We start from the raw sequence: 20239 nt of genomic DNA on the forward strand, positions 1-20239 counted from the left end.
ATTATTGAATTATATTACATTAGCCAGAAATGATATTTTAACCTGAATTAAGAATTTAAAAAATAAATCAATAATAAAATGAATAATATTTTATCCCCCCTCCTTCGGTAAAGGACTGTAGTAAAATGCTTAATTAGCCTTAATGCTCCCTGGTTGTTGGTAAATAAACTGTAAATACAGTGGGCGAATGCCTTTTGAAATAACCATTTGAAGAGGCCGTTTGAAGGCAGCGATCCCATGTGCTGGATGTTAGAACTACCGAGTAGATGGGTGTACGTCTAATTCCTGGGTAAGTCTAGGTGCTAGGTTCTTTAATATAAACTCTGATACAGCGATACAGTACTGTATTACTAATTCTATCCACTTACAAACTTCGGCGCATTACTGTTCTGTTTCTTTTACGTGAAACAATCACTACCTGTATGTAAACATTGAATATTCCTTACGTATACTCATAAGAAAAATCGAAACATTTCCTAGAAAAATGACCTTGTAATGTTTAAAATGAAGTGTATAGAACTCACATCATATATACCTTAGGTTAGTAAAATATGTATATGTTTTTCATTATATTGAACACGCTGTTAAACAAAAAATGGTATATACAAACGGTGGAATATAATCGCTAAAAGAGCATTTTATACCCACTCAACGTAAATAACCATGGCTTACACGACAAGCGGCAACATCCTATCAGCAAAATGTACAGCATAGATATATTGTAAAAAAAAAAAGAAAATTTTATGAATAAAAAAGGATTGACTTAGTGGAGGCAGACATTTTTAATTGTAGTGGAAATTACTCAATACATTTGTAAGCTAGTTATGTCTTTGAGACTGTGAGTAATTAATACAAACCAAGACTCTTAATACAAACTAATTCCCTTAGGATTTCCCTAAGTAGCCATATCTAACTTACAACATAAATATGTAGTTATTCATATATAATTAGATTTTTAAATATATATTTAAAAATACTGCAACCAGTAGGAAAATACTTAACATTTTAAGTTAATACGAATACTATACGATACTATAGAATACCCCATAAAAATTATATAGCCACCCATAAATATGAATAACATTTAAAAAGTAGAGAATAAGGTCCATACCCATAATTTAATAAAGCATTGTATATATAACCAAGAGCTCCCATGAATTAGATATTCAATATTAGTTCAAATAGACTAAAATTCTTTTATAATAAAATATTTTTGTAGATTAAAACCCGTTTGAAATATTATAGAAATTAAAACTATACGAGATATATATATATATATATATATATATATATATATATATATATATATTTAGTAATGTGATTGATAATTTAAAATTAAAATTAAAATTAAAAATCAGTTTCATAAGAAGGAACACAACAAAGTCAATGTTTTGTACGATCGTTTCGAAAACGATGTTTTTATTGTGATAGACATATAATATTTTTAAACAAAGTCTCCTCATCAGCAAAAGTATTGGGTGTTTTTTTTATATATAAAAGACACCATAAATAAACCTAGCATTTTCTAAGTAAGGTAGATGTATCTTTTAATTGTTCGCCTTTTGAAAACCGTAATTATCGTCAAAGCATTCATTTGGATGTTGATTTTAGCTTATAAATGCACAAAAATATATATGTATATATATATACATATATATATGCATATATATATGTATATACATATATATATATATATATATATATACATAGGATAGAGGGAGATATCTTCATAAATATAGAAATTACATTCAAAGAGTGTTATAAGAGGAAAGGCCGGTTTCTTTATGTAGAACACTTAAGTTCATTCCGGGTATTTACCAAATATATGTTGAAATCGTCATGAAATATGTAAATCAGAGGAAAATGTACAACTGCGACATATAAGTTAGCAAACTATGGTACCAGCGATATCTGTAGACATTTTATAGATAAAAAAAGAACTTTGTAAGACAAAATGTTCATCTAAAAAACGTCGTTTATTATTCAAGCGAGACGAAACACATCGCGTGCAAGAATGATCTTTGTTTTACGGTGGAACATTGACTTAAAAGCGTCGTTCAAATAACTGTTATTATTGAAATGATGTCTGCACGAATCATGTTTCCATCACCTAAAGTAATAAAAACACAACTAGCATTACCATGGCTCCCAGTGGCAGAATTAAGTCCAAACCAATTTTACTTTCATCAGCGTTAACATTGGAGGTCATTATCATTACCATAGAAATCTATCCAGCTCTACGTTAAGTTGTGTTTTTCGTCGCTTTTACATTGATATTAAAAGCCTACTTTTTCTATTAAGAAATTATTAAAACGAAAGTTTTTATATACTAAATCATTGATATGCGAGCTACTTGATACGAGTTCAGAATTTGCGTATACTTTGAAAAACGAACTTTAATTATCAATTTTGTATGGTTTCTTATTAGATGTTTTTCTTTAACTAGTACGCTCAGTACGCTCAGTTCTCTTAATGTATATATTATTTTTTACATTGTGCATTATTATGTAGCATTTAGTGTTAAATGTGCTAGAAAACACACACACACACACGCATATATATATATATATATATATATATATATATATATATATATATATATATATATATTTGAATTTGCCTTCGTGAGTGCGAAATCTCTAGCAAATTTATCTATGAATTTTTGTTCTACGGACTTGAAATTTCATACATAAAGAATTTTGGCTCAGTGGAACAACTTTGCTTTTTGTTTTAGTCTGCTAAAATAGCTGCTACGTGGTCAGAATTGAAAAAAAAAAAACGTAAGTCGAATAAAGCTGTTACTCCTGTGCAAAACTGAACTGCCCTAGCTCAAATTCGCTTACTTCTTCATCATATATATCAATTCCTCGGAAAGTCAGACTGCGTATGTATAGTTTATGCTAAAAGGCTAACTGTTTTTGTCTCGATTCTAGCGGATTGTCGTCAAGTCATATGTTTATTTTCTTGAAAAATATTTCTGCCTCAACAGAAAAATGTTCAACAAAATGTTTAACCGGAAAATTATTTTACCGAAACCTATTAATATTAAACTATAAAAAGGAAGATACTAGAATTAAAAAGAAATAATATTTTATTTACACTTAATCAGATGTGCCTTATGCACTAATAAAATGTAATTGGCAGTTTGTTGCACTTTTGAAGATTTTAAATATTTATAAATTTTCTCATTATAAAAACGATTATTATATTAATCATAATTTTTTGTCGGAAGAAATAAAATATAGAAGGGTGGTTGTTTTTTTTTTTGTTTCCTTTTAAGTTTGGTCCTGGTTTTAACGTAATTTTTGATTGAACTGTCATTTCATTTTATTTGATTTAAAAGTTTTAGTTATGGTGAGTGAGGGGTGTTACACGAGTGGTTGTGCAGAATATCAGACATGCAATACAAGTTGACCATCAGTTGTGTTTGCCTGCAGGATTGTGGCCTCAGGAAAGCCCACCGTGGACGAGTGCAGGATCCCTTTCCATGCGCGACATGACACTACAAACATCCCGATATTATACAACTGTTGATGGAGCATCCACTCTGTGCAACCAAAGAGTTAGCGTATTGTACTATCAGTCGGAAACAGCAGCCAGGAATTGTCAATCCGGTACCCGCAACCACTCGGAGAAAAGTCAGACCAGTCCAAATGTACTGGCATATATGGTACTGACGCACCCACAGTGTCGAGTTTAGGGAGATGAGATGTGGCGGGAGTGGGGAAACGGCGTTCGTTGCCCTAGTCAGAAAACAAGGCCGAACACTGGGTGAATCTGTCGACTTCCTGTGATGGCACCCTTACGCCTAGTAAATAGGCAAAGAAGGAGTATGAAAGCCGGGCAATAGACAGAGCCTATCTCCTCCTTAAGCAGTTTAGGTTTGCCAACCGGTGATTTGTTTGAGTCACCAGCTCTAGGAATATTGTCGTCCAGGACTGAAGAGGCCTCCCTCCCCTAGGTTTAGCTTCGGAGTTTTCCTACTCCTAGACGAATGACATGGGAATCTCTACGGGTACATCAGCACCGAAGTGTTTGTCACGCATTTTGGTCCCAAACAAGGCATTTCTGCCACCCTGCATGGTTAGTTAATGTTAATTGGTTATTTAGCGGGGTACATATCTATTGGAAAGTTACACTCCTCGAAGTGATTAAAACGGGCATTGCTATGCTTTCATTGTTAATGGAAGAAGGATAGGTAGGAATTCATGCAGTGGAAGCAATTAAAATTTGCAACAGGATGAAAGAGAGAGAGAGAAAGAAAAAAAAAGAGAGAGAGGAGTCAATGTAGGGTTTCATTGTAAGTAGGTTTAACTCCACGGTGTGAATGCGCTATTATGGTGATTGGCGCTAGCCAAGAATATTCTTCCAAGTTCTAGAGATCGTTTTAGTTTGCCTCCATACCCCCTGTTACTTATTCAATACACTTACGGTGGATTCTTATTTTATTTAATGTGTAGGAAACAGATTCACGAGCAGACGTCTTTTTGGGAATACATTGGTTTTCTAAAAAATTTTCTTTCGGTATGCTTAATTATTTATTGCAAAGTTCTTTAAAAAAAAGGTAAATGTTTATTTTAACTATAACAGGACACCGACCAATAAAATTTGGTCTTTTTAGAGGTGTTCGGTGTTGCTGGCAATGAATCTGATATTCAAACCCGTCGCAAATTTTCCGTTTGCATGGTATTAACCTCTGAACCCTCGCACTATTTTGTGCCATATCACCGCCTTCGTTTATGCTATTCTTACATTATGCGTTCGCGCGTGCACGCGAGTAGTAAAATGACTTGTAACCATGCGGAAGAATTTTTTCGTAGACATTTGAAATAACAAGTAATTTTTTTAAAACAAAAAACATGTGGTTCATTTTTCTCTGTTACGTAGTTTTTGATGCTTTTTTATTGATCTAAAAATAAGTTTTCACGAGTGGTTTATAAACACATTTTTATTTTTATTTTTCTTGGAGGGAGGATTATTCAATTATACAAATTGTACAACATTTATCAGGTGCTTCTGCAGTTTAATCTAACGTTTTCTGTAAGTAACGCTCCACATCACCCGCCCACCCCCAATTTACTGTTTTTTTTTCTTTTCGTAAGTAACGCACCGACAAACACCGAGCAAAAGAACTGTTTAATTTTTCACAAGAATCCTTTTTACATTGAGGAGGAGGCGGTGAAGGGGCAGGGGAGACGTGTGGTGTAGCGCGCACGCAACACCACACGTACATTTCCATAAGAACTGCTCATGCCTAGCGTTAGCGAATACGGTGATATGGTGCAAAATAGTGCGAGTGTACAAGGATTGATACCATGCAAACAGTAAATTTGCGACGTGTTTGAATATAAGATTCGTTGTCAGCGACCCGGAAACCTTTTAAAAAAAACAAATTTTATTCGTCGATGTTCTATTGTAGTTAAAGTTTGGTAAATGTTTACTTTAACTACAACAGACTACCGATAAATACAATTTGGTTATTTAAAGATTTAAAGTAAACTTTTCCAAAACTTTTTTTTAAAAAAACCCGAGGACCCCTCTCCCAAAGTGTTTAAAACTTTTCTAGTCGTTTTTGATATTAAATTAAACCTTTTTTTAAGGAAAAAAACTTTCGAAAACTAACCCCAAAATTCAGGGGCTCCTTTTTTAAAAAAGAAGAGAAAAAACAAGCAAAAATGTTTTCCTGGCAGATTTCAATGAACAAAATATAAGTAATTTTGCGTCGGGGTTGTTAGCGACCCCGAAAATCTTTAAATAACCAAATTGTATTGATCGGTAGTCTGTTGTAGTTAAAGTAAAGATTTACCGTAAAAAAATAATAAATAGTAAATAAATGTCATAAGAATAGCGACCCTCTACCTCCGCCTAAGAATCTAACGCAGATTCAGCTCCAACCTTACTTACACACAAATTAGCAGTTTCCTCACGCACATCTCTCTCTTTCTTTCTTCAATTCTAACAAGCAGTCAGTCTGACGCTGTATGAAATAAAAAAATAGCAGTAGTAATATTTTTAACGGACAGTTATTAAATGTTATGTTATAGTACTATAAATAGTCGCTCAGTTGGAAACCCCTTATGGACCGATTTTGTAAAACAGATTTTTTAAAATCGATATTATATCAAATTATAGAAAATAATGTCCTAAATGAAACAGAAGACCATGGAGATTATTATTATTATTATTATTATTATTATTATTATTATTATTATTATTATTATTATTATTATTATTATTATTATTACTATTCCAAAGGAATTCATTACAGATTTGGCGAGGATATTAAAAATGTGTTTTTTCAGCCGTACATACGGCTTCATTACTCAATAGTAATCTGCAAGTAACATTTTCTTTATCGAGCAGTTACTTGCTCCACTAGTATAACTTGTACAATTAGTAGACCAAAATTGTTGTGATTAAATGAAAAACCAGATATAAATTCCTTAAATTTTAATGATGTTTTTTAGAATCGGAATTAAAATGGTCTTGCGTAATTGAAAACGTAATTAGATAAGTGTTGAACAATCAAAAAAATAGAATCCAATAATTTTATGAAAGAGAAAAACAGAAAATAAAATTTTAGATTAATACAGCTTCATAAAATTATTAGATTATAACACAAATTCAGAATTGATTTCGCATGCAATAGGATGAAAAAATAAGAATAGATAAACTACACACTATTTTCGTAAATCAATTAAAAATTCGCTTTTATATGAGTCTTGCTGAAGTTATGCGCCAAGCCAAAAAACACAGCATCACGAAAGTCTTTTTTGTCTCAAATTTGGTCCATCATTATACACTTCTTTAATCAACCAAAGGCTTTTAAGCATTAAAACCTGGATCACAAGGAACATAAGATAAGCGATAAATATTAGTAATCTGACATCGCTCTTTTAATTGGCGTGCGTTATAGATTGTTTCATTACACTCTTGGATAATTCATTTTTTTCCACATAACTTTGAGCAATAAGTTATCATAAAAGCACGGTCAAGCATTGCAATATATCCAAACGACGGCTGGCGTCATTCCATCAGCTGCAACTTGAAAGTTCCCTTGAAACCTTACTACACTGGCACAGCTGATAGCATCACACAAATTTTCTATATCCCATTTCTTGACACAGAAAGTAACGTTCCCGATCCGTATCCCAGATCGTCAGGGTCAGCAAGCCTCACTTCTGGACCTATTTCTGGCGACAGTTTTTAAGGAATGCAGATTATACTGCGATTATGATAGCCATCACCCTAAACTCTCAATCCCAAGTTTAAGAGCTACTACTCAAAACGACGAGGTATTAAAATAAAGCTTACTGTGATGCCATCAGGGATGTCATCATAGAACAATATATTTCAAAGATGCTCCGGAGAAAAATATATTTCTCTACCTGCTTAATAGTGCACATATGAGACCACAGAATGGTTAAAGCGGCAATTGAAGCACATGTTCACATAGTAAGTTCCATAGCAAACCTCACTCTCCCAATGGTTTACTTCTATTTGTGCAGCCGCTATTGCTCAAAAGCAGCATTCATACCGCAGACTTATCCGACATAAATCCAGTACAAATAGGCAAAAGTATATCAAAGTTAGACGTAATTGTAATAAACAAATAGCAGCATTCAGAGAGAATATAGCGAAACCAACAGAAAACGCATTGAAGCGCAGAAATTAGGAATTTCTGACTTCTGGAAAATGTATAACAGTGTAGTAAATAATAGCCAATCAACAATTCCGCTTCTATCCAACAGTCTTAAAGTTTTTTGCACGTCAACTGAGAAGGCTTATCTGCTTACCTGTCGGTTTGCCCTATAACTCTACTTTGGACCCAGAAAACCACTTCCTCCTAAGTTCACCTCTGCCGATAAAAATCACACAATATGAACGGAAAATAGCCCCTCTCAAGTATATTATATCATAAAAAAATTCACACCACGAAAACATCTGTTCTCATCCCTGCTGTACTATTAAAAAATATTTTGATGAATTTGTTCTTGATTTCTCTAAACTTATCAAAAAATGCTTTAACAAATCTTGCTTTTCTGATTGATGGAAAATTGCTTCTGTGGAACCAGTTTATAAGAATTCCCGCAAAACCACTATCCCATTCAATTATCGCTATTTCGCCAAAATACATAAGTCCATAATTAATGAAGCTTTAGTCAGCAACTCACAGCTGCTAAATTTCTATCCGACCACCAGTAATGGTTTATTCAAGACCGTTCTACTGCATATATCCTAACTGTAATATATACAATGCACTGAATAAAACAGGGGAGGCTAGGGCAGTCGCCCTTGATATGTGGAGAGCCTTTGACAAAATATGGCACACTGGCTTTTTCATGAAAATCAGATCCAATGTTATTACTGGATGAATACTAAACATAATGAAATCCTTCGTAAAAGAAGAGAAGAATCCAGGTTGTCCTCGATGGTTGTATGTCAATATAGCATGATATAAATGGGGCTGTACTTCAAAGGTTAACCCCTGACCTTTATTATTCCTGATATTCATAAATGACCTCCCTGATAAAATTATATCTTAGATGTGTATATATGCTGACGACAAAATAATCTATTACAGACATGATGGAAAAAACAATGAATATGTATCCAAGCATTGGCAGAAACATTCAATGTGGCCAAGCCTAAGCTTTTCTTTAATAAATGCAAGAAACATGCTCAACCACTAATAATCATGGCTAATGATACATTACCTAAAAGTACTTCGTTTAAATTCGTCGGGTTATCTTTTACAGTGAACAGATGTTTGATCAGAGACATTGATGGCATTAATAAACTATTTGCCCATGTATAGAGTATTGTTGTCACATTTAGGCTGGTGTATCTGCTACTAGTCTCTCTCTCTCTCTTTCTCTCTCTCTCTCTCTCTCTCTTAGAAATGGTCCAAAAAGAGTCAGCAACCTAATAGGTTCTACACTATCTGCTAGGCATCAACCGCTGACCCATCGACGATATGCTGCATCACTTCTTCCTGTTTTACAAGTATTTTAATAGTGGATGCTCCGACGAACTATAAGCCCTTGTGTCCGCTTAATATAAACACCCCCAACAAACCCGGCAGAAGAAAAATCCCACCCCTGCATAGTAGAGTTCCTTAGATGTAAGACAAACTTTTAATGTATTAGTTTCTTCCCCAGGACTGATAGACTTTGAAATTCCCTTCCGGGCATTTTTTTCAGTGACTGTACTGACAATCAGAAATTCAAGCTAAATATAAACAGGTAATTTGCTGCTCAACTCCCTACATATTACCTCTAAAAAGTATTTCCCAGATGGTAGTCACATAAATCAAAGTTGCACTGTGCATTGTCTGGGTGAAAATGTAATAATAAAAAACAGAAAGCACTCCACACCATCAAAGGTTCTCCTCCGCTGTGCCTTGTTGAGTAAGTTTTATTTTAAAAGTACGTGTCATGCCAGTTGTCTTGTGAAGCCGTCATGGAGGTCAAGGTTAAATTTATTCCAGTCAGAAAACACTACTATTTAAAAGTATTGTTTATAAAAATTGTGATATTTAAAAGTGGGGAAAACATTAAGGTTATTGATAAAACCTGCTGCCAAGAAGGTACGCTCTCTTTACCGTGCTAGAAAGTTACTTACACCTGAGAGTATCCTGTACTGCTACAAGGCCACTATTCGCCCATGTATAGATTAATGTTGTCACATTTAAGTTGGTGCATCTGCTATTAGTTTCTTACTCGTAGGCAGGGTTCAAAAAGAGTCGCTTGCAAATAAGTTTGATAAACAGCAGCAAATTTTAGGCGAAGGCCTTTATGGCGAGAAAAAGACTTGATTTTTGCAATCTTATCTTTTTTCTTTAATCCGTTCTTGTTCAGATGTCGCCAAAATTGTTCAAGTACTACAATCTGATTCGATATTAGACTTTATTTTTTGAGACATTGTGTTTGAGATTTTCTTAACCTCCATCATAATTTTTCTGTCACAAGGAGTGTTTTTATACATTTCTATTGCATAATCAATGGGATGCCTTAAAAGGTTTGTGAGCACTATATATATATATATATATATATATATATATATATATATATATATATATATATATAGTGATTATTTTATAAAACTACTTTTATATAATAGATTGAATTGAAGTTTAAAAAGCAAAAGTTAAAAGTTCAAAAAGCAGAAGTTAAGTATATATTTGTGCTCTAAATAGAAACATGCATTTAAAATGTGCTCTGTCATATCAAAGAACGTACTGACAATCTGTTAATTTTATATGCCTGGCCTTTCTGATTGTGCGGTGATAATTGTTTCAATTTAAATTTTAAATAAAGAAGTTAAGTGTCATGCTTCAATTGTGCTTTTACACGTTTCGAATGCGCTTCTCTCATATCAAAGATTCTACTGTTAGTTCTATAGTCTGTGCTTTTTTACTTGTGGTTTAATAAAACTTATCAAATGCTTTTGTAGTGTAAGACTTTATAATTGTTTATTTCGTTCCAAATCTCCTGTTCATTTTTTCATCGAATTTTTCGATTATCGATTCGTATTGAACACATTCCGACACAAACCCTATGTAAGAACGCTAACAGATTCATAATTTGCATTTGTGTGAAATTTCATTAAAATCAGCGCAGCTGTGTTGGAGTCCATAAGAAACGAACTCACACAGACACACATATGAAAAAAATTGTTTTTATATAATAGTAGAGATAGAGATAGAGTATCAGTAAATCATTGTTTGTACAAGTCTATATTGAAGACTATGAAATTGGCACGTTTTGCATTTGTACATTATTTACACGACTGAGAAACCATATTTTAGACTCTCCTTCGGTAATTGATATACGATCCATGGCGCGTTCTTTCGGCTTTTTTTTATTTTCTGTATTCTGCTCTTTTGTTTTATAATTTTCCAAAATATTTATATAGAGTAGAAGTGAATAAAAAATTAAAAACCTCTGATTGAGGCTGTTGTTTATTTATGTATCTGTGCATTATATATATATATATATATATATATATATATATATATATATGTGTGTGTGTGTGTGTGTGTGTGTGTAGATAGATAGATAGATAGATAGATACGCTAATTATGTATGAATAAAAAGGCTCATAATCATAATTTAATGCGTAAACATAGATAACATATAAAAATGTAGCTAATTATTTCATATAAATCCGAATAACTTCATAATCTACATATTAATAGTATCGACTTTATCTATGAATTTTTCAAAATCATTTCCTAGCAGACGTTACTGTCCTTCTTTGCCGCGTCCATTATATTTCTCCCCCCCCCTCTCGTTGTGCCATTATTTTAATCGTTTTTTAAACGTTAATTAACTTTATTTTAGTGTCCCCGTAATTTTTGGCACATTCAATAGTTCCCCATAGAACTCTTTACTTTCGACATAATATTATTATTTTTACGCAATCGATTTTCTCCTGATGAGGTGATAGCTGAAAGAGCTCTCGAGAGACGTCCGCCTATTATATTTTTATATTTAAAACTATATATATATATATATATATATATATATATATATATATATTATATAGTATTATTTTAAATAATACAAACTTTATGAATTACATATGTGCAAGCCCGTTTCAGCCAAAACTATCTTATAACTTCAACGTATCCAGCTTTAAAAAAAACAAATCTACACTCTCGCAGAGGCTTTGAGTTCCAGGTTAAGAAAGAGGTGGGATTGATCACGGAATCAAGGCATATATGCTTAGATACACATTTACGCACTTATATATACTTAGAAGATGTGTATCAATATCAAAATGGAGAAATTATAGTTTTCTATTAATAAAGTTAGTTTTCAAATGCTCTCCTAGAGTATTGATGTATACATATGGTCTAATTCTTCTATAAAAAGTAACACATTAAAATAGACGTTGTTAATTTTCATGTTTTGTCATGAATTCAAGTTTTGTATATCAGTACCAAAATCAAATCAGGGGAAAATGCCAACGATAAAATTATCTGATTCATATGATTCGAAAAAATTAAGCATCTTAATTTTTTAATAAAATTTATCTAATTTACAACATGGTCTTAATCTAAAAAAAATATGGTCGATCTATAGAAATTTCATCGGCCAGCATTTCTAGTAAGAAAAGAGTTGTCGTTGTTATAAGATCATCTATTTTATTATCTGCTTATGTTATTGCTAATTTTGTAAAGTTTGCACGCATCAACTTTTAAATTATTTCAATATTGGTAGATTGAGTACATTTTCCGGTGAGTATATTTTAATTAATTATCTGTATATGATAATTTTTATTTGATCACTGTTTAACTTATAGCGATTCCCCTCCGCGCGAACTACCACTGTGATACCATAGGCGCCCCTTGGTGTTGGGAAGTAAAAGAAAAATACATAATAAAAGAAATAGGAGTAGGTTTAATGAGTAAGATAGTATTTATCAATACACAATAGATATGAAGCTATTTAATAAGGTATAAAAAAGGAATTTGATATCGGATAGTTGTTCAAGATGACGGTAACAATAGACCTTAGATTTGTATTTGCAGAGATAAAAATGTGTTTTCTGAATTTTGATAGGATTTTAAAAATAAGAATTATTTACCGACGAAAATTTTCAGTTTACGACAGTACAGTTGACAATTCGGTAAAACTTTGACGTCAGTTGGAGCTACGACGCAGTAGAAGAAAGGTCGTGGTTAAGAGCAGATGGAGAAATGAATTAGTCAACTGACTGACAGATTACTCTGACAGAACGTGCATGATGATCATAGCCTTTAGAGGGTCGTGAATGTCGTACGCTAATACAGAGTCCTAGGAATATACTTGTGAGCTTGTGCGCTCCCATCACCGGCAGCCAATGCGTAAAAGACGACAACATGGCTATGAGAAAAGAAGATTGGGAAGAAATACGCGACGTATTCTTTCCAATTATATATGTTATTGGGGTTTTACGTTTTACAATTGAATATATTACGAGGGGTGATCCAAAATAAATCCTCTTTTTTCACTCAGAATGAATTAGAAAAGAGTGCAACTTCCATTGTTATGATGACTGAACTTATTTACTCATGACCTGGATGTTTTATCTCATAACCATACGTCATAAGCAGAGATGTATCATTGAATTCCTGACAAAAGAGCATTGGGAATGGGCGTGATAATAGAAGAAAATAAATCCTAAAGCACAAAAGATCGATGGCATTTATAGTACCACCCCTGTCGTCGTAGCTCCTCGACTTGTTAAGTAATAAATATCGAAACCTTTTCTTTTGAAAGGACACTCATATGTCAGATTGCACTCCGGTCGCCCATGAACAGCCATTGTTTATCATTGGCAAAAGGGCATTGAGAATGTTGGTTTCCATGTCGAAAAATACATACCAAACCACAAAAACTGGCTCGTTCTTTTTATGGTACCACTTCTGTGTTTTTTTTTTTAACTCTTTAAGTTTTTCAAGTTAAAAAAATAACCTCATAATTTATAATTATACTCTATTCCTTCGATGTTTTTACGCCTCGTGTTATTATTCCAATTTATTGAAAACTGTCCATATTTTATTATTTCTTTTGAATGTCCATGTTGAAAATTAAATATTAACCGTCGAAAAATAAATACCAAACCACAAAAACTGGCTCGTTTTTTATGGTATCACTCCTGTTTTTTTTAACTCTTTAATTTTCTCAAGTGAAAAATATATCAGGCCTTACTTTTGAAAGGACCCTCATAATTTATAATTATACTCTATTCCTTCGATGTTTTACGTCTCGTGTTATTATTCCAATTTATCGAAAACTGCCCATATTTTATTATTTCTTGTGAATTTCCATGTTGAAAATTAAATATTAACTTATGTTTTTTAAAACTTTGCTCAATCAACGTGCAATCTTCTACAGGCATTATTATTTTTAGCGCTAATTTACGTCCGGTTGTGATCAAGCTGTCAAAATGCGGAAGTGTCTTTTTTTCAATATTATAACTGTAATCACGCAAGGAATAACGGAAGATGCAATAAATAATGTAGCCGTAGCCATTTTCGTATTATCTGTTGGCACTATATATATATATATATATATATATATATATATATATATATATATATATATATATATATATACGCTTATTATGTATGAAAAGAAAGGCTCATATTCATAATTTCATTCGCAAACATAGATAACATATAACAATGTAGCTGATTATTTTATATAAATTCGAATTACTTCATAATCTACATATTAATAGTATCGACTTTATCTATGAATTTATTCAAAACCATTTCCTAGCAGAAGTTACTGTCCTTCTTTGCCGCGTGCATTATGTTCATATTTTTTGTTCATCAATCTTTCTTCTATCTCACATTATCTAGTTTTGTCTGTACATCCACTTGTTCTCGAGTTTTTTCTATTTCTATCAACCTGATAACTTATGTTTGTATTTTCTTAAAAATCAATGTTCATTTCCTTGCCCTTAATCTTCAGGATCTATTTCATACTTTATTATAGAACAGTAACTGAACATCATTAATATGGAAACTTTAACTCTCTAAATCTAGTTAGAAAATGTTGAATAAAGAAACGTTTAATTCCAATACGTCATACAGAATTCCCATTAAAATCTCTTCATTATATTTCGTGATATCTTATCTCGTGATATCGTGTAGCAAGTCTGGGTCTCAATTGATTATAATGTTCTTTGCGTGTAAAAATGTTTTCATTTTCTGTAACATATTACCTGTTTAATCTTTTGGTTATTATTTTCCTTTTCTAAAACATTTTCTAGCCAAAAATTTCTTAAATAAAACTACGTAACCTGTCTTTAATCATCTGTTTTTTGTGTTTTACTTGTGTGTATATTTCATCGTCGGATTAGGCGACACCTTTCAAATATAGAGCTTTCCAAACAATTACTCTACAGACCTTATATTCTGGGTTAGTATCATTCTATATACAAGGTGTTCAAAAAGACACTGAAGGAGTTTGAACTTAAATAGATTCTATATTTTTTATATCCTTTTGTATGTTTAGCACAGTTTGACTAAGACATTGAGTAATTTTTGTAAAACAAATACAAAATTCAAACATCTTTATTTATAGAATTTTTTTTTTTTTAAAAAGAATGTTTCTTTAATGTTGGCTAATTTCAGCTGCGAATATCTGTGCTCTTTCCAAAAAATTATTCATGACGAATTACATAATTGCGATTCAACTCCCTCGTTCCACGGGCTGGCAAATGGCGGAACGTAAAACCCTGCAAAAATTGAATGAAAACATCAGAAACGAGATAAGGGAGTTAAATCGCAATCCAGAGATTCTGCAGTCTGTCATGAATAGTGTTTTGGGAAAAAGCACAAATGTGCGAATCTGAAAATAGGCAACATTAGAAATCATTATTTTTCATAACGAAAAACTAATGCAATTTTGCATATTCTGTCGATTTCTTCGATGTTTCATTCAGATTGTATTAAAATAATAGACATATATCCTCAAGAATAAAGAATATATGTAGGTTCTAAACCCTTCAGTGACTTTTTTGACAAGCTGTAGCGCAGGATATAATTTTTTTTTTTTTTACAAAGGCATTACCACATTATCAAGGCCCAGAGGCCACTCAAGGATAAGGGTTAAAGAGTGTACAGTAGAAATTGGTGCATATAGTAATCATTAGTAATGAAAATTTGGCAAATTTAATAACCTATATGGAACGGCCCATCAAGAACTTATTTACTTTAGACTTGCACACAACCATATTGTAGTCAGCCGGAAAGCAGGAAAACGGAAGACAATTCCACAGGCGTGCAGTTCTAAGAAAGAAGCTTTGTTCATGGAATCTACGTTTAGGTCTAGGCACAGATAAAGAGTGGGGGAAATTATTTATAGTGTTTACAGCTAGACGAGTGTTTCTTGTGAAAGTTTGGCGAGGGGGGACCATAGATTGAAGCTCAGTTGAACACTTTCCATGAAAATAACGATACATCAGAGACAAACTCGCAACATCTCTTCTGTGAGATAGAGGTTGCAAGGAGGAGAAAAGGACATCTCCTACGAGGCTACGAAGTCTATTTTGAACTCTATCAAGGCAGGACAAGTCCTTTCTAGCAGCTCCTGCCCAGATGTGGCAACAGTATTCCATCCTTGGACGTACCTGGCTCTTATATAGATAGAGAATAGCATCAGCAGTGAGATATCTACTGGATCGATAGAAAGATCCCACCATTTTTCCAGCGGCCTTGGCAACAGATTTGATATACGTGTTCCATTTAAGATCAGGAGTAATGGTCAAGCCAAGAAGCTTGTCAAAACTTGAGGCCTCCTGAAGACGAGAGCCATTCATTTCAATTGATGACAAATGTGGATTAGAATGTTGATGATGTAAAGAGAGAAGCTTGGTTTTAGATGCATTAAAAGTAACCAGCCACTCCTTTCCCCATTGTACTACGTGCTCAAGATCAGAGGAGAGAGAATTGGAGAGAACTTGGTCGTTTACTGTCTTAGATGTGGTACCATAAATGGTAGTGTCGTCAGCATAAATGTCTACAAATGATGTAAGGATATGATTTGGAAGATCATTAATGTAGATCAGGAAAAGAGTTGGGCCCAGGATGGATCCCTGAGGGACACCGGCATTAATACTGTTTATAAATGGTAGTGTCGTCAGCATAAATGTCTACAAATGATGTAAGGATATGATTTGGAAGATCATTAATGTAGATCAGGAAAAGAGTTGGGCCCAGGATGGATCCCTGAGGGACACCGGCATTAATACTGTTTAAATCTACTTTTTCTATTTTTATTCCACCCAAAAATATCACCTTGCCACTGAAACTATGGTATTAGTGACTATGCCTATACAAACATAAGATAAGAAGTTGAGCAAGGAGATTTCTGTACGCAAATTAACTTTTTACATGTTAGTACAGTAAGAGAAGAAAAAAAGAAGGAAACAAAAGTTAGCAGATACGACATCACTAGAGAAGAAAGTTGTCCTTCATCTAGGGAGTGAAAGGGAAAGTTTTTAATGCTTTCTGGTTTGTCAGGTTTGTTTACTTCGAGGTGGAAGAGCTGTTACAATTTCTCTGCAATAAACTACATGTTAGATGGGAACGAATGTCATCTATTTGCTATAACGAAACAAAGCTCTTACTTACTTACACGCTATAATTGCATCCCATGACTGCAACACAAACGATGAGTGTATCTGCATCAGGCAGAAATAAATAATGATATTACTGTATAAACAATACAAGGAATTGAGAAGGCGTCTTAACATAAAGTGTCATGAGTCACATGCCGAAAAGTATTTGTAGCATTAGACAGTATAGACAGCATGAACTATGCAGCCTGGCATTTTGTACAAAAATCTGTCATAAAGGATGTTTTATCGTTTAGCATTTCTTGTTTGCGCAACAATAAAACATTCATTATTCTCAATCATTCAATTTATTCGATGCATATATATATATATATATATATATATATATATATATATATATATATATATATATATAAGTGAACATATAATTAAAAATATTAAGGTAGAGGGTTTCTCACGTCTAAAGAATCTAAAACGAAAGGATGAAATGTTGCTGCTGATCGGATTAGTCGAGAACATAAATGTTGAGATGGAAAAAGCGCAAAACAGACACAGGGATTACACATTAGAGCGATGGGACAGGGGTTGAGTCTTAGTTGATAGTGTGGGAACTATTAGATTTGAGACTTGTTCTTCGTAATAATATTTAGTGCTAATCATTTTAATAAATAAACGCCTAGATGTTATCTATTTAATAATTAAGTAATATGTAATAATAATATTTTATTATGTAATATTAACATTTCATTATATAATATATCTACTATAATAAAACGATAAAGAATTCCAATATACAAAAAGACGTTATAGCTTGGAAAACGCAGACGACACATAAAAATTCAACCTGCTCACGCAATCTCTCTATATTTGATGAAGTTCTTCTGATATTACGCTTCGCTTCAAATAGTTTTGTATCTCTATATATAAATTCCTGCAAAATTCACTTTTCCAAACAACAAACATATAGAGGTGTTAGCATAATACTTACCCCTTAATTAATTCTCCTCACACACTCCCATCAAACACCGGGAGGTAATTTTTCATAGGAATCCCCCATCGACCGAAATTATTACATCTGATTCGTTCCTGTTTTTCTTTATTCACATCACCCCATTTTTGACGAAAAAATTGATCGGCCCCTTTCATTCGTCACCTGAATTTATTCTATTGGTTGCTTCTCTTATTCTTTTAATCAAGTTTACATAGCGTATCAATTAAATTAAAACATAGTGTACCGCTAATTGCAGCAATTTTGATTCGTATCACACAAAGATTAAAACAAAGTTCGAACTACTACCGTTTCGCTAATAATTCAAATTTTTACACATTTTTTAATCGCTTGACCACTCGCCAACGAAGTTCCATGCCAACGGTCAGATGTGTACATAAACGACGCAAACAATACGAGTTCTTCCCAAGACAGTGCCGACACACTTTATTTTCTTGCGTTATATTCATCCGTGAGGATTTCAACACTCCGCGAGGAGCCATATCTCCCATTTTTTACGAAAAGCAATATTTCTATTGCGGTACATGTAACTCACAAAGTGGTAGGAAATTTACTTATATAAATATAACTTATTAAACAACGATAGGTTGCTTTGTTTTTCGTAAGTTTTCTTACAGAACAACAATAATATTTTTGTCGATAAAGCAGTAACTTATCGACAAGTTTATCAAAATTTATGTATAGCTTTATCGAAAGTTATCCTTATAATAAAGTTAATTCTATTGCAGTGAATAATGCAGTATATATATAAAACACACAGACAGTTTTTTTTTTCAAAGCTGTCCCTGGTCGTTTGGCTATGAGCAAGCTGTGATATCTATTCTTACACAAAACTTTATATTTTCCTCCCTTGGTCGTTAAGAAATCGTACCATACATTACAAAATAATCTTTATATATCTTTCCGGACGGAGGTAATTTACATTTTTGTACCTCCCACAGTGCTTCTATGTTGTAAATCCAAAACTTCCAGTTATTATTTAAGTAATGTATTTTATATACATTAAAATCATATATATATATATATATATATATATATATATATATATATATATATATATATATATATATATCTTAATCATAGACAATGAACAAATCTAAAAATTAAAAAAAAAGAATATCAATGTAGACACACGATGTTTGAGTTTGTTAATACGTTGTCTTACAGAACACGAAACGCAACAGACATTATGTCTATAGAAATGTACATTCATTAATCATAGAAAATATGCTCATTTCCTATAGCAATCTTTTTAATTAACACTATCTCTGCGTTCGTTTAGTAAAGTGTTTAACACTAAATAAAGGCCCCCAATCACGAAATACGAACCTCTACATAAAATTACAGTTTTCTTTTCTGAGTACATATTTAATGATGTATACTGTATTTAATATGAATCGCATAATCATATAGACCGAACTTATAATAAAAGCAATAAACAAAATAGACGCACAATACCTGTGTTTGTTTATAAACACAGGCATTGTAAAAGAAGGAAACTGCAGAATACATTAAAAATTAAAGAGTCTATAGCTTGTCGTGAATGTTCAAAAATTATTTGGAATATGTGTTAGGAATGAACTCATTTTAAAACAAGAACTTTATTTATAGACAATATTTCGATGTTCGTTTCTTAAAATGCTGTCTTGAATAAAAACATCAAAGGAACAACGCATACTTTATGATAAAATACAGTTTCCACATTTTTCTTTACAAAGATCTATCATTATATTAAAGTTTATTATTCATATAATTTTTTTTTAATTACTGCCTAAAAACAGCAATAATCGGCTTGGAACAACAGAGCCCACAATTGTGCCGCCATTGTCCACAACTCACAGCCTATGCCAGCTACTGTCTACTACTGACCGCCATTGCTCAATAGTGACAAGAATCACCTGACATTCGCTGCCAATCACAATTATGACACTTCCATACAATAGATCATATTGCACCAATATTGAAGACAGGCTATTTCATTTCAAAGCAGTCAGATATGGATTGACACTGATCATGATCGATCGTGAACAAAAATGACCAAACGAAGATGTCTAAAAACGCTAGTTACCAAAAATGCTCATTATTGAAGGCCGACAATGTTATTTAAGTGCAGTTCAATGGAGGTCGATACTGGTCAATGTCGACAGTGAA

The sequence above is a fragment of the Euprymna scolopes genome, chromosome 5, assembly GCF_053919585.1.
Source record: "Euprymna scolopes isolate OS-2025 chromosome 5, ASM5391958v1, whole genome shotgun sequence".
Taxonomy (NCBI): domain Eukaryota; kingdom Metazoa; phylum Mollusca; class Cephalopoda; order Sepiida; family Sepiolidae; genus Euprymna; species Euprymna scolopes.